At 38.1% G+C, this 15,214-nt stretch overlaps 1 long non-coding RNA gene across 1 annotated transcript in view; it reads left to right on the top strand.

The window, feature by feature from the left end:
- The first annotated feature begins 2,006 nt into the window (after positions 1 to 2,006).
- Positions 2,007 to 15,214, top strand: part of LOC115429883 (uncharacterized) — a 27,878-nt gene continuing 14,670 nt past the window's right edge. Inside the window, exon 1 of the long non-coding RNA XR_003936837.1 lies at positions 2,007 to 2,762. This is a non-coding gene — a long non-coding RNA (uncharacterized LOC115429883). The remainder of the gene's footprint in view (positions 2,763 to 15,214) is intronic.

Here is a 15,214-nt window from a genome sequence, read left to right as displayed (position 1 = left end):
CTCAAAATAATATGGACAAACCTCCAAACCACTTGGCAATTGTTCAAAACAGAATTGAATTTCTCATTAATTTCATCAAATTGCAAATGTCCTAGTATATATCTCAATATATGTCAATGTATGTCAATGCCTCATGTCTAAGTAGTTAGCCTACATTTAGCACAGTTCCTAAGTGAATAGATACTGTTGATCTAAACTGATTGTTCATTCTCAGTCTAATGGTTGTTCTCTGCAAAACATATCTGCATCATTTCATTGTATAAGTCATCACATGCACAATACTCTGCTCAATTATCAAAGCAAGTCAATAAGATAATATGACGGTGGCCAGGAGAGGGAGGTTGAAGACAGTGACCAGTGAAGAAATGTTAGCAGTGAAAGCTTTATTTACAGCACTGTAGGCTACATACAATTTTCCTTGTGTTTTGTTTATGTGTTTATATTAAAGTATATTATGTTACATACATTTTCTTTTTACTCTGATGTATGTAAGTTACTTTGTGTGTGTGTGTGTGTGTGTGTGTGTGTGTGTGTGTGTGTGTGTGTGTGAATTGAAATGGCTACAGTTTCCTTGGTAGTATGAGTGCAATGTGTGATGTCAAAACTACTCTTACCATAAAATCCAAATTTTTTTTTTTTATTTTTTTTTTTTTTTTCCAGTTTTATACACAATTGTATTCTTTTAGCAAGACAAAAGAAACTAGTAAAGTAACCACTGTCAATGAAGGACTGAGCTAAGACTGTGAGGTGAACATGAGGGATATTTCAGTGCTCCTCTGCCATAGTGAAAAAACATCTAAACATTTTAACTTGGACTGCTTAAACAATGCTAAAGAGATGATGCATTTGGGTGGCCCTGACTATTTATATGGGACAAGAATTTAGTTTGAAGCATGAGTAAACAGTTTTGGGAGAAATATGAGCTTTTGAAAGTGAGCTATGATGTTGTGCTGAACTGTAAGACTGTTTTGCCAAACAATCTTAGAGTTTTGAGATGTAATTTCTGTTTTCGAGAAATGAGCCAAACTAATGGAGAAAAACTGTAATAGAGAACTAGACTTTGCCTGATGTTCTTTTAGTTTGGAACTATGCACCGGCCTGTACACCAAACTGTTTGAGTGTGAGATCCAGTCCTTTTTTTAGTCAAGTTTAGGCCTCAGTCACAAAGATTCTTATGAACGATGGGTTCATAAGAATCTCCCAGTTCGTATGAAATCTAGAGTTCATAGACACTCGTGGAGGGAACAGTAGTTTCTTACGGCTGTCTTACAAAGTTGGTACAGCTGCCATTCAAATTGTAAGAGCAACTTGTGGTCTCTGTGAGAAAATGACATGATTTTATGTCATACAAAGACACACTACAGTTGGCACGTTCTTTGTAAGGGTGCCTTGGGACCATACCTACGGCCACTTCAAGATTTTTTTTTGTCGTAAGGTGACTGTACGGCACCCCTATGTGTAACTCACGGCACTTTTAAATCATTGGTATGAAGATCTTACACTTTTTCAGAATATTTAGATTGGTATAGAGCAAGAGTGCCCAACCAGTCAATCGGGACTGATCCCAAGTCGACCGTGAGGTGTGTAGGAAAAAAAAAGTTTTTTTTATGACATGACAGGAAGTCAGTGTTGCCAACTTAGCGACTTTGACGCTATATTTAGCGAGTATTCAGACCCTCTAGCGACTCTTTTTTCAAAAAAGCGACTAGCAACAATCTAGCGACTTTTTCTAGTGTTACTGGAGACTTTTGGAGTCTGTGACGTGAAAGCACGTTGTTAAGCCTGTTCTCAATGAGCAGCGCCTGGTGCTGCTGTGGCCCCTCCCCCTCCCAAAGCACTCACAGCTGGTCCAGTCCTCGTGACCAGCTGCTCGGTGCAGCTGCAGTCAGAGCAGGAGTTCATGTTGCAAATGAAGCCGCTGCTGGCTGATCCTGCCCTGGTTTACAGTCAGGGCTGGATGTAAATGTAAACTTTTCTTTGTCTAAAATAAACAAAAAAAAACCAAACTAAAAATTACAAAAGAAAAAAAGAAAAGAAAAAAAACAACATCCCCCAAGTAAATCACACGCCCTGATGAGATCATTTAGCGACTTTTAGGACAGCCAATAGCTACTTTCCTTACCGATGAGTTGGTAACACTGCAGGAAGTTGACCGCTGTCAACAGTAGCTAGCAGCTAGCGATTACAGCGGTTACACACCCCTAAACGTCAACATGGCTGAGGGGAAACGAGCCAAGACCTACCATTTTCACCCTGAGTGGGAGCAAGATTATTTTTTTGTTTATTCTCATTCAAAGCCTGTTTGTTTGATTTGCAATGCAACGGTGGCATTGGCAAAGAAAGGGAATCTGGAGCGGCATTTCAAAATGGTACACAGGAGCTATGAGAGGGATTTCCCTGCAAAAACACTTTTACGTGCCACAAAAGTGCGGGATTTGAAAGCACAGCTTGCAGCACGGCAGTCAATCTTCACCAAACCGAAGACCCAGAGTAAGGCTGCAACTATTGCTTCCTGTTCTGGAAACTACTGGTGGCAGAGAAGTATCCCAATCTCAGAAGATGTGCTTTGAACCTGACAGCTCTTTTTGGATCAACTTATTTGTGCGAGTCTGCTTTCTCGCACATGAACATCATCAAGTCCAAGAACAGATCCACAATGACTGATGGTCACCTTGCAGCCTGCCTACGCCTTGCAACCAGCTCCTACACTCCTAACTATGAAAAGCTAGCCTCCTCCTCCCAGTGCCAGGTCTCCCACTAAGGTAGGAAGTGATTTCCTTTTTTCAAACAGAGATCTACCTGTTTTGTATCTGGTTTATTTTTCTGTTTGGTTCATATTAAGGTCAGTTATGGCTATTGCTCATCATGCAGATTGGTGTGTGTGTGTGTGTGTGTGAGAGAGAGAGGAATTTGTCTGTGTGTGTGTGTGTGTGTTTGAGAGAGGGCGGGTTTGTGATGTGATGTCTAATGGTTGTGTGACAACAACAAAACGTGTTGTGAGGGTAGTTACTGCAGGCTGGAAACGATCTGTGGGGGTTTGCGATGTTGACACTGGACTGGTAGATCTCAGGAGGTTGGCAACTTGAAAAGTAGCTCTTGGGACAAAAAAGGTTGGGCACCCCTGGTATAGAGGGTATGCACATACATCACTTCCACCCCCTGGGCCACGCCCCTCTAAGTCAGACTGAGTGGCAAAAACCAACCTGCTCAACATGACGGAGTATAGCAGTAAACACACCGAGACCAGGAAAATGTGAAATATAAATTTAAATTAAGGACGATTGAACTGGACATGGATCCGTATAAGCCACCAAAGAACAAGTGGTCCACGAACATTGACATGTGACATTGACATGTATCCTGACATTCAGAGTGTAGGGGATCATCGCTATTTTTACCTGAAACAAATATACATGGTTTCATCATTACTGACAGCCAGGGTCCAAAACCAGGGAGAAAACCAGCTGATCCAAAGTCCATTTACAGTAGACCGTGTACTGACCCCAGTGAAAATATGCATGATCTACTGGTACTGAGGATATTTTCGTCTAGTTAATATCAAGTATTTCATACAACAAAGATACTACTCCTTTGTATGAGCAGGGTACGACTTTATTCTTGTAAGTTATGATATTTTTACCACCTGTTTTTAAATTACGACATTATTCTTGTAATATTATGGCTTTATTGTTGGAATATGATGACTTTAATCTCATAAATGAATGACATTTTTGTTAAATTATTAGTTTTTTTATAACTACGACTTTATTCTCATAACATTCTGATTCTTTTTGTATTCGACTTTATCGTAAAATTGCAGGTTTTATATCGATATTTTAGGACTTTATTCTCCTAGTGACAAGCGTTTTTATTTTCTCATGTGGCCCTAATACACCATCGTAGCTTTATTCTCCAGTTCCCTCATATTTGAAAAACTAGGTTAGCCTCAGTTTAAGTTAGTTTACAAATCATGTAGAGCACAAGGTTCATAATCACAAAATGAAGACAAAAACCATGAAAGTTCTGATCATGAAACCAAAAGCTTTACTAAAAAGTAACGTTAACCAAAACAATACGTAATTTAAGGTATGATTTTACCCGAAAATACAGCATTAATTAATGTTACCTGACATGAAATCTAGGATTTGTTGCCTGGATTTGTGGATCCATCTACTTCTCTTTATTTTGGCTTTTGGTGCCTGTAAAATTATAGCTCCGACTACTTTTCAAACCTGTTCATACAATCAGTTGCACAACAGCTCTTCCCCATTTTTTTATTAAATATTATTCTTAAGTTTAGATGGTATTGAAGCCAAAGCTGCCACTCATCTCCCTCTTTCTGCCACTCAGTGGGCGTAACCACGGTGACTTCCGCTAGCGGTGACGCCACGTGCATACCCTCTATATAAACAGTGGCCATGTACTAAAAGTGCTGTGTCATGATCATTGCATTCAAGATGGCAAGAATGCCCACAACACTGAAATTTCTACAGCTACAGCTTCAAGACATGTAAAATGAAGAAGAGGAAGTTCAAGCTGTTTTTGCCCTGGTTTTGGTCCAGCAGCAGCAGAGGGACATTCTAAAACACTTAATGTAAAAAAAAAGCTTAACGTAGCTTAATGTTGGAGAACAGTGATCAATCATCACCAAAGTTTGTATGGACATCTCTAGTGATGGCCACTATCACCTCTACAAAAATCAAAACGAACACCCCAGAAATATGGATGTTGTCCACATTAAGCCTTTTCCCCTCCATAGGCGCAAATAAAAAGAAAAAACAAAACATTGTTTAAGAGTTTGTTTGTTTTTTTTTTCTATTGATTGATTGATTCATTCATCCATCTTCTGAACTGCTTTATCCTTGAGAGGGTGAATGGGGCGCTGGAGCCTTTCCCAGCATTAGAGATGTCCACACATAATTTGGTGATGACTGATCGATGTTTTCAGACATAAAACTACGTAAACTTTTTTTACATTAAGCGTTTTCGAATGTCCTGAAGATGCAGAGAAGACAGAGATGTTGGTGGGTGTGGCCATGGGTACAGAGGCGGCTCCTCTACGAACAGTATGACACTCTGTGAGCCTGAAACAGGTACGACTGAGGACCGAAATGCAGTTTAGGTGCACAATCTCCATCTGTATGTCTGTACATGTGAATGCCGTAAGGGGCCCCTAATAACAATGTAATGTGTTCTTGTGATCTACTTGCGGCCACCGTAGGAACATGGGGTTCTGGAATGGCCTCCTGACCCACAAATATTGTGCATTGTTCTTAGGTTGTTCCTAAGGCATTCATTAGGGCACCCTACAAAAGGGGACTTTGTAGTGCGTTCGTAGAAAATCTTGCATGAGATCATCCACCTGGCTACGAACTTGGGAATGGTCTACTCTCCATTCTTGTAAGTCTGCCTTGAGAAGGTCGTACAAAATGGTCCATAAATTGTTTGCGCGGTGTTCATAGCTGTTTGTAAGGACATTTGTGACTGAGGCATTTTGTGATTAAATTCATGTCACATTGTAAAGGTCATGAAGGACAACACAATATGAGGAAAAAGAAAAGTTGCAGCGGGTTTCTGAAAACAGAGGAACAAAGATATTCCAAGGCTACAAAGAGTTTCAGGGAGAGTTGGGGAAAAATGTGAGTGCAATAGGTGATCAGCAACGGGTGTTTGCTTTCTAGGTGAACCTGCTACGTTTCAGTTCAGTGCGTCTGACACACCCATACATCTTTCAAAGGCGCCTGCTAAACATAGCTTTCTTCCTAATCATTAACCCGTCAAATTCACATAGACACATACTGTACAAACCTGATCTGATGTGAAATACATATACACCAACAAACAATCAGTGTGTACATATTAAGAAGTCATATGTGTCTAATTTGTGATTATTATGGTGAACACATGTCCCACTATGTGTCAGACAGAACAACCTTTTGATATCTTGTTCACAGCTTACTGAGGCAATGTCCCATATTTGGATGTGGAGGAAATTTAATAAGTCTATCAGATTAAAGGCAGGTATACATCCAAATGTGCCACAAATCTGAAATGAACTTTCAGAAACTGTTTGAAATGTTCTTTTTTTTTTTCATTTTGTTGATCATTATGCTCATTATTTGTTGTTTTGTTGATTATTTTTTCTGTTTTTGTTAAACTTATTAGCAACTTAATTTTCTTGTATATTTTGTTCATTTATTTCTTCATTTTGTTGCTTATTTTGCTTTTGTTTTCATTTGGTTTATTAATGTCTTAATTTTTTCTTCTTTATTTATGCATTTTTTTCTTATATATTTTGTTCATGTTTCCTCATTTTATTGCTTTAGCACTATTTTTCATAACATTAAATCAAAATGTGCGAACTCTTATTCTAATGTTTTGTTTGTTTGTTTTTTTTTATTTCCAGCAGTAGGAGGTGTTGAACCTCCTATATGTATGTGTGTGTGAAATTAATCTCAGGAGACCAAGTGTACTTGGCTGTTTGGTTAATGACGCATTGTGTGTTTACTTCATACGTTAGACATTCTGCCAAAATGGAGGTCTACATCTCAGTGTAAGTAACATGTCCCACATTGTCCCACATAAACAGACTCTTGGTCCCACGTTTGGTTTTGGTGGAAAGGGGCTTATTTCTCTCTGACAGGAGGAAGTCTGAGTCTAGAACCACAGGAACACAATGTGCCAGAATAGTTAATTGAATCATCACAGTTGTTTTGACAATAAAGGTTTGGTTCTAGTTAAAACCTGTCTGTCTGTTCTGAGCATATATGCAGGGTGGGGACTGTGGTTTTATGTGGACAGGAACTAGAGGGGGAGACCAGATAAGGCAGAGCATTCCAACATGTTATCTGAAGTCGCTTTCCAAATAAACATGTGTTCATGAGAGGATCACAGAGACCTCTGAGCCCACAATACAGACCAAAGCAAATCCACTTAAACACACTGTTCTTTGACATGATATGTTAAAGTCTGATAAGGACTTTTTCCTTTGTCACTTGAATAATATGTAATATGTCTTTATACGAGTGATAAAGGTTCAGTGTGTCAGATAATAACAGATAATATACTTGTAAAGCACTTATCAAATAAAACACATAAAACATAACATTAAAATGCATAGCATTGTATGAAAAAAGGCAGGCAACATGAGTAAAATAATTAAAATAAAACATAGGGAATTACCATAAAGAAAAAGTTAAAAACTGTAAATAAATTAGATGAAATACAAAAATGGGTGCATTAAAACTTCAAGAGCTGAGAGTAAAACAAATAGAAATAACTGAAAAATTACTAGTCAAAAAGCCTTTAGATAGATATCTGTTGAAAAGAGGAAGTGACATCTAGTGGTTTGAGGTTGAAGATTGCAGTCAACTGAGTATATATTCATCTGCACGCACAGGCAATCCTTACAGCAGGTTTTTTTTTTTAACTTATAAACTAGTCAGAAAGAAATTCTGACACTGTTCCATTTCTGTTACGTTATACAGGCATAGAAACAAATTAGTTAAGTTCCTAAGGTTTTTGGTACTTTACACTCAATTCATATAATTAGTTTCTAAACATCTAAAGACTTACATTAGTCTGTATTTATTTTATGTGGTTGACTTTTACCTGTTTGATAGTTGATGTTATAGTGGCCAAATGATATGCCAGTAGCTCATGTCCAATTGACAGAATACGATACTTTGGGGAGTGAGAACAGGTGTTGGTATACCCTAAAAACACCAAGAACACACAAGTTCCTCATTACAACCAGTGTTTTTTTTTTTTATTTTATTTATTTTTTTTTTATTTCTAATCTTTTATGTTCAGGGTATATTAACTCTAATCGACAATCAAACATACTAGGAGGCAGTAATAATGGTGGACAGCACCTGCTTTAAGATGTCCATTATGAAATACATGAATAATGGTATGAATAATGGTATAGTCCATAGAGGAGCTCATTCTAAAGTAAATAAAACACAATGGATCCTATATGTTTCTCTTTTTATGAGAACAATATTCTGATTGTTATATTTAATCTCTCCTCCCAAATCTTACACTAAACCTTCAATTGCTATTTTCTGTGTCATTACTCACAGCAGGACATTGAGCAACTTCATGAATCGTGTATCAAAAGTTCCTATTACCAACAGATTATAAATTATATTAATGAAACATTTTGCCTGTAGGTCAGATTGTGGATGTGAGAGTGAGGCAAAAGGCAGCAGGAGCAGCAACATTCCTGCCAGTGTTTCATACAGAGGAGAGCCAGCTCACTCACCCCACCATGCAAAGACAGAGAGCTACCTCAGTGCAGTGTTTTTCCATGACGTGTTGTTCGGTAGCATGTGTGCAGTGTGTGCATGTGTGTTTCCTCTGTTACATCAGAACACTTTTGTTAAGAAACACAGGCTATTTGAACTATGAAAACCTATGGAAGCTTACAAACGTTAAACATTTAATGTACAGAAAGAAGACTCTCAGGCATGAATCAATCAGCCAGACCAGACACTTCTATAATGAAAACTATCAATGTTGCATTCAAGGCTTCAACACTGGGATTCTTATATATATATATATATATATATATATATATATATATATATATATATATATATATATGAAAACATGTCTATGGACAATTAGGATGTTAAAGGTAAGAGTGAAATATATAGCTACAGTCAAGCACTGCATGCGATAGCAATACAATTTTTTCCAAAATTACAAGTCACATACACATTAATATTGCATGTCAATAGGTACGATGTGTTATGAGCAATAGTGTGTCATGCCATGATGTTGCGCAAAGTCACAAAATCTACCACTAAGTCATGCATGTCTGTGATAAAGAGGAAACACTTGCACACTTGCTCAACATGCAAAGTTAGTTGGCTGCTTTAGAAAACAATGTGCAGCCTCAAAAATCCTTTAAATTGATTGATTGATGTATTTATTTTGAATTTAAATGTCAAAACAGAAGAAAATACATAAACAAAACACTAAAACATGAGACATAAGACATATACATATTCGAAAAGGACTGAGAAGAAGCATAACTTATAAACTCCCACCCCTTCACCTTACATAATTAATAACAGTAATAATCTTCCTAGTCTAAGCATATCTTTACTATATGCTATAATATGCCTGATACTTATTATTAAATAATTTGGTTTCTGGCTTTATATTATTATGAACAAATATAATATGATTTACATAAACGTATACAATACAATAACACATATATGTAAATACATATTCATACACAGATATACATACATACACACATATACACATACATACACAAATGCATACATATACAAGGTGTCCCCAAAAAATTTACACACACTTTAAATAATTGTAAAGTAGGTGTTTATTAAAATTCATTTAATTTTCTAAATGTAATAGAATTTACAAACATCATCTTATTGAGTGACATGTGAATTGTGGGTAGCTGCCAATGTTGCCAATGTGTTCATAAGTCACTACACCAGTCAAATACAGTCTATTAGGTCAGACCTGCAGCAACTACAGCCAGGCAATGCATTTATCTCAGATCCACTGATTTTATCTGCAACTTTGGAGAATTTTGCCCTGGTTGGTGCTGAGAGTCTTAACAAAGTCGTTTTACAGCTAAAAACAGCCACTTGCTTTTTAGATTCTATTCCCACATCTCTTTTTAAATCGTTTTTTACATTTTTAGATCAAGATGTTCTTAATATTGTAAATTATTCATTGCAGACAGGGATCTTTCCAGCAGCTCTTAAAACCGCCATGGTCAGACCCCTTCTCAAGAATCCCAAACTGGACCCCTCCCTTGCCAGCAACTACAGACCTGTGTCCAACCTGCCGTTTTTAAGTAAAATTTTAGAGAAAATTGTCTTTAACCAGATCAACGATTTTATTATTTCTAACAACATTTTAGATTTTATCAATCTGGTTTTAGAGCACACCGTAGCACAGAGAAGGCACTGGTTAAAATTTTAAATGACATTAGATCCAATATGGACAACAAAAAGCTTGCTGTCTTGGTCCTATTGGATCTTACGGCAGTGTTTGACACTGTGGACCACTGCATTCTTTTAGACAGATTACATACTACAGTTGGTCTGTCTGGGTCTGTTTTTAACTGGTTTGAATCATTTTTACTGCGATGAACTGGCGACTTGTCCAGGGTGTACCCCGCCTTCGCCCCTATGTAGCTGGGATAGGCTCCATGCGACCCCCGTGACCCTAGTGAGGATAAAGCGGGTTCAGAAAATGAATGAATGAATGAATGAATGAATCATTTTTAACAAACAGGGATGTTTATGTTAATATTGGAGAACACTTGTCAAAAAAGTGCAAAATGGATTGTGGTGTTCCCCAAAGGTCAATTTTAGGTCCAACCCTTTTTAACTTTTATATGCTGCCTCTAGGACAGGTCATCAGGAGACTTTCAACTTTCATAGTTATGCTGATGACACCCAACTTTATGTTGCAGTGTCTCCTGATGACCTCAGCCCCATCGACACCCTTTTTAATTGCATTTTAGATATTAAGTCCTGGATGACAGAAAACGTCCTCCAGCTCAACAAGGGCAAAACCAAGGTTTTAATTGTTGGTCCTGAGGCTCAGAGGGAAAGGCTCAAAGCTAAGCTCCAAACCCATTCACTTGACCCTTCTGAGAGGGTTAAAAGCCTGGGTGTTTTACTTGATTGTGAGCTTAGCTTTGAGCCACACATAAGGTGTGCCACCAAAACAGGTTTTTATCATTTAAAAAATATTGCCAGAGTATGACCCTTTCTCTCTCGAGCCAGTGCAGAGACTTTGATACATGTGTTTGTCACAAGTCGAATTGATTATTGTAACGCTCTCCTTTCTGGTCTCCCTAAGAGGACCATTGCACCGCTACTCCAGAACTCTGCAGCCAGACTGCTGACGAGGACCAGAAAGAGACAGCATATTACAACAGTGCACAGGTCTCTGCACTGGCTCCCTGTGAGCTTCAGGATTGATTTTAAAGTACTTTTATTGGTTTTTAAAACTCTTAATGGTCTTAGCCCTATTTATTTGTCTGATTTGCTTTTAACTAGGGATGCACTGATACCACTTTTTTCCAGACCGAGTATGAGTATGAGTACTTACATTTGAGTACTTGCCGATACCGAGTACCAATACGAGTACTTAATAATCCCATTCCAGTTCTTAGTTCCTTTTGTAAATGTGCTTTATTGTTGTTGTCATTAGTCTGACTGGAACAAAGTGCTGCTACTGACATTTAATGTGTTGGAATGAGGGTTTCTCAATTAATCCACCAGGGGGTGCCGCTCTTAATTAACCATACTGGACAAATACCACGAAGAAGAGTAAACTTTTTTGAGAAGGAGAAGAAAAAAGTCAGTAATAATAAACATGGAGACAACAGAGGCAACACTAATGTGATACTAATATTGCAGCGTTTTCACTGGTAAGGTTTAAAAGCGAAGCTTCAGCAGGTAGAGAAAAGAGAAATGAGTGATAAGTTTCGTTTTCACTTCCTCTGGGGGTGGTCCGCACCGCTCCGTACTCCCGGTGGTATTCTCATTCTGGGTAAGCATCCACCAGCACCTGGAAAACGGACGGAATGTATGCAGAGGACGGACAGAACGCTGCGTTCGTATCCGTCTGTGTCTTTAACATTACTTGCAGTCAGCGTTACTTTTATCGCCGTCATTTATTTTGAAAAATCTCCACACTCTTCACACTCTCCACACATTATTCTACCACCGCGTACCTGCTGCACTGTTCTGTGAATGTCAAACGGCCATAAGTGCTATCGGTGCATTTATATCGGATATCTTTTACGAGTACGAGTACGAGTACACACACTGAGTATTGGAGCCGATGCCGATACTCGTATCGGTGCATCTCTACTTTTAACATATGAGCCCTCTCGGACCCTCAGGTCCTCAGGTAGTCATCTCTTAACAGTTCCCAGAGTCCACTCCAAAACTCATGGTGAGGCCGCATTCAGCTTTTATGGCCCCAAACTATGGAACAGTCTACCTGAGGAAAAGGTCCGCTGCAAGTGTTCATATTTTTAAAAGTAAACTCAAAACTTATCTTTTTAGTCTAGCTTTTATTTAAACTTTTACTGTAAACTTTACTTTACTTTGTTGCTTTTATTTTTAATTGCAACTTCGGGACAGTGGGGGGTTTGTTGTGAAGCACCTTGTGCTACATGTACCATGTATGAAAAGTGCTATACAAATAAAGTTTGATTGATTGATTGTTTTGTCACCACCTGTTCTCACACTGACGTCTGGTCCAGACATTGCTGACAACGCGAAGCAATGGATTTACACACATCACAAAACAATTCTCTTGGTATTTGCGTGCATTCCCTAGTCGTATTAAGTGAATTCATTCATTTTCTGAACCCGCTTTATCCTCACTAGGGTCACGGGGGTCGCTTGAAGCCTATCCCAGCTACATAGGGGCGAAGGCGGGGTACACCCTGGACATTTCGCCAGTTCATCGCAGGGCTGAACATATAGAGACAAACAATCACTCTCACATTCACACCTATGGGCAATTTAGATTAACCAGTTAACCTATTAGTGTTAAGTAAGTATTAAGTGAATTTTAAAGTTAATTTTCCCCCTTAAATCATAACCCCCCCTCATGAATACTCAATTATTTCTGTATATTTGTTGGCAACAGATTATTTTTAGCTTTGTACATTATTTGAGCTGTTTGATAGTCCACAATGTCTGTGAATTTGAGTAATTTTGACTGTAAGAATAATGAGTTTGTGTGTTCCTGGTAGCCAACATTGTGAATGATCCTTATTGCTCTTTTTTGAATGATGATTAGTGGCTGTAGTGAGGTCTTGTAGTTGTTGCCCCAGATCTCAGCACAGTATGGTAAGTATGGTGAGACCAAGGAACCAAGGAACAGTATAGAGTGTGGAGTGATTTCTGGTCCAAAGCCTTCTTTACTTTATTCATTATTGCAGTGCTTCTTGAGACTTTAGTTTGTACATGTTTGATATGTGCTTTCTTACTGATTCTGTCGTCAGTGGTTACCCCTAGAAATTTTATTTCATGAACTTTCTATTTCAATTCCTTCTGTTTTTATTGTTACCTGTGAATTATTTCTACAATTACCAAACGTCATTATTTTTGTCTTGCTCAGATTTAATGATAACCTGTTTCTGTCAAAGCATATTTTTAGTTTGTTCATTTCGACAGCCCTAATGTCTGATTAATTTACTAATTTTTGTTTGTCTTTACCTTAAAACTTTTCTCCAGAATAATTTGGCTACATAAGTTATTAAGTCAGCTCAATAAACATGTTTTTCTGTTAATGTGTCAAACTCAGTTCTTTCACGATAACAATGTTCCCATATGATCATGTATAGCTGCCAAAAAACTCAAAACTTTAAAGACGTGTTAAGTTACCTGATACTGATTAAATAATTCATGTTGAAGGATGAGACTAAGCTCATGAATTGGTAGATACAACAATTAATTTCTCTCGTCACAGAATAAGAAGGTAATGAGAGAAGGCAATGTTTTAATGTTTAATGGTTTTTCAGTAGCAGTCTGAGGCCATTGTGGGCTAAGACTCACTAAAGCCTAAGGAAGGGACGTACCAGACAAGGGAAAAAGAACATGAACTAACGAGAAACAGGAACCAGGTTTGGTCAGGTCTCTTATCACCACCTTACCTTTGCTCTGGGATGGGTAATTGAGCCACAAAACACCCCTTTACCCCCAAAAAATATGTATGGTACCTTTAAGTGCCATGGCAGAAGAGCACATGAGTGGTAAACACAGTCAATGTGATGTATCTTTGTCATGCCTTCATTATTCATACCACTGACTGTCCAAAGTCCATGACAAACAGCATTGGTATGTCAAATATGCACATGAAATCAAGAGCGTTAACTTGTTTGAATTTAATAAAGAGAACTTGAAATTCCAAGTATAATGATGTAGTCTAAAATGTAGGGGAATGTAGAAGCATCTAATTGCATTAATGGAACACAATACTTATGAATATGTTTTTATTAGGGTGTAACTATGTGGATCTAAGAATTGTAGGTTTGTTGCTGTTGGCATTTTTCTACAGTAGCTCTAATCAGACTTCTCTAATTGTGTTCCAGAGTAAATATCCCTTCAACTAAAGAACCCAGTATGGCTAAAAAAGCAAATGTAGGACTTTCATGGTTCCAGTGGTTGCAATCTGAAACTTAACCACTAGATGACATGAAGTATCATACACACCTGGACCTTTAAGCATGAGATTCCTAATGGAGCTGCATGTCACTGTGACGCAATGTTTTACCATTCTATGGAGTGAAAAAAAAAGCAAAAAAAAAAAAAAAGCAGTTGGCTGACTTTGGACAGATTATGCAAAACATGTGTGACTTTAGCTGCAACATACAACAGCCTCAACTTTGATTTGTGTAGAAGTTTGTCATTATTAATGCTTTTTAGTGTAAATGTGGGACAAAAGTCAGGATCAGCTGAACTCTGTCATCTTGCTGTCCTCCAACAGGACACACAGAGCCAAAACATCCAGATAAGTCAGCAGACTTTGCTGATCAGATGGTGGTGTCTGTGACTGTAAAAACTATGAAGGCTGATATTGAAGGGCTGATTTGTGTTGGAATAATTAAAACTTCTGCATTGGCATACGGTCAGATATGAAAACTGGTCAGGGATTCAATTTAATGCTTTTATTTTCTCTTCAGGCAGATTATTTACAGGTGGAATAGTTCAGGTGATGACATGGATAGGATGCTTTGAATTCAGATATGCATCTATCCAGTCTGTGCATTTAAGTCTTTGTTTCTTCTCAGGCCGCATGCTCCATGTCAAACAAAGGGAAAAGAGGATGGGCTGGGCCTGATCCTTCCTCTTAAATGGTTGGGTGTGGCCTGATAGGTGAGGTGAGGTCCTGCCCCTCCCCAACCAGGAAGTAGAGTTTTTAACAGTGACGTATTGTAAACTTTACCCTAATGCACAGGTGTCAAACATGCGGCCCAGGGGCCAAATCCGGCCCGCCAAAGGGTCCAATCTGGCCCGTAAGATGAATTTGTGAAATGTAAAAATTACAATGAAGATATTAAGAATCAATAGTGTAAAAATAATTTTACTTACACATATAAACCAATTCACCCTGGACGTGTCGCCTGTTCATCACAGAGATGACATATAGAGAGGAACAACCAATCACTCCCAACAATGGGCAATTAGCT

The sequence above is a fragment of the Sphaeramia orbicularis genome, chromosome 1, assembly GCF_902148855.1.
Source record: "Sphaeramia orbicularis chromosome 1, fSphaOr1.1, whole genome shotgun sequence".
NCBI classification, from domain to species: domain Eukaryota; kingdom Metazoa; phylum Chordata; class Actinopteri; order Kurtiformes; family Apogonidae; genus Sphaeramia; species Sphaeramia orbicularis.
The sequence above is the reverse complement of the archived record's forward strand: the minus strand, read 5'-3'. Positions and strand labels throughout refer to the sequence as shown.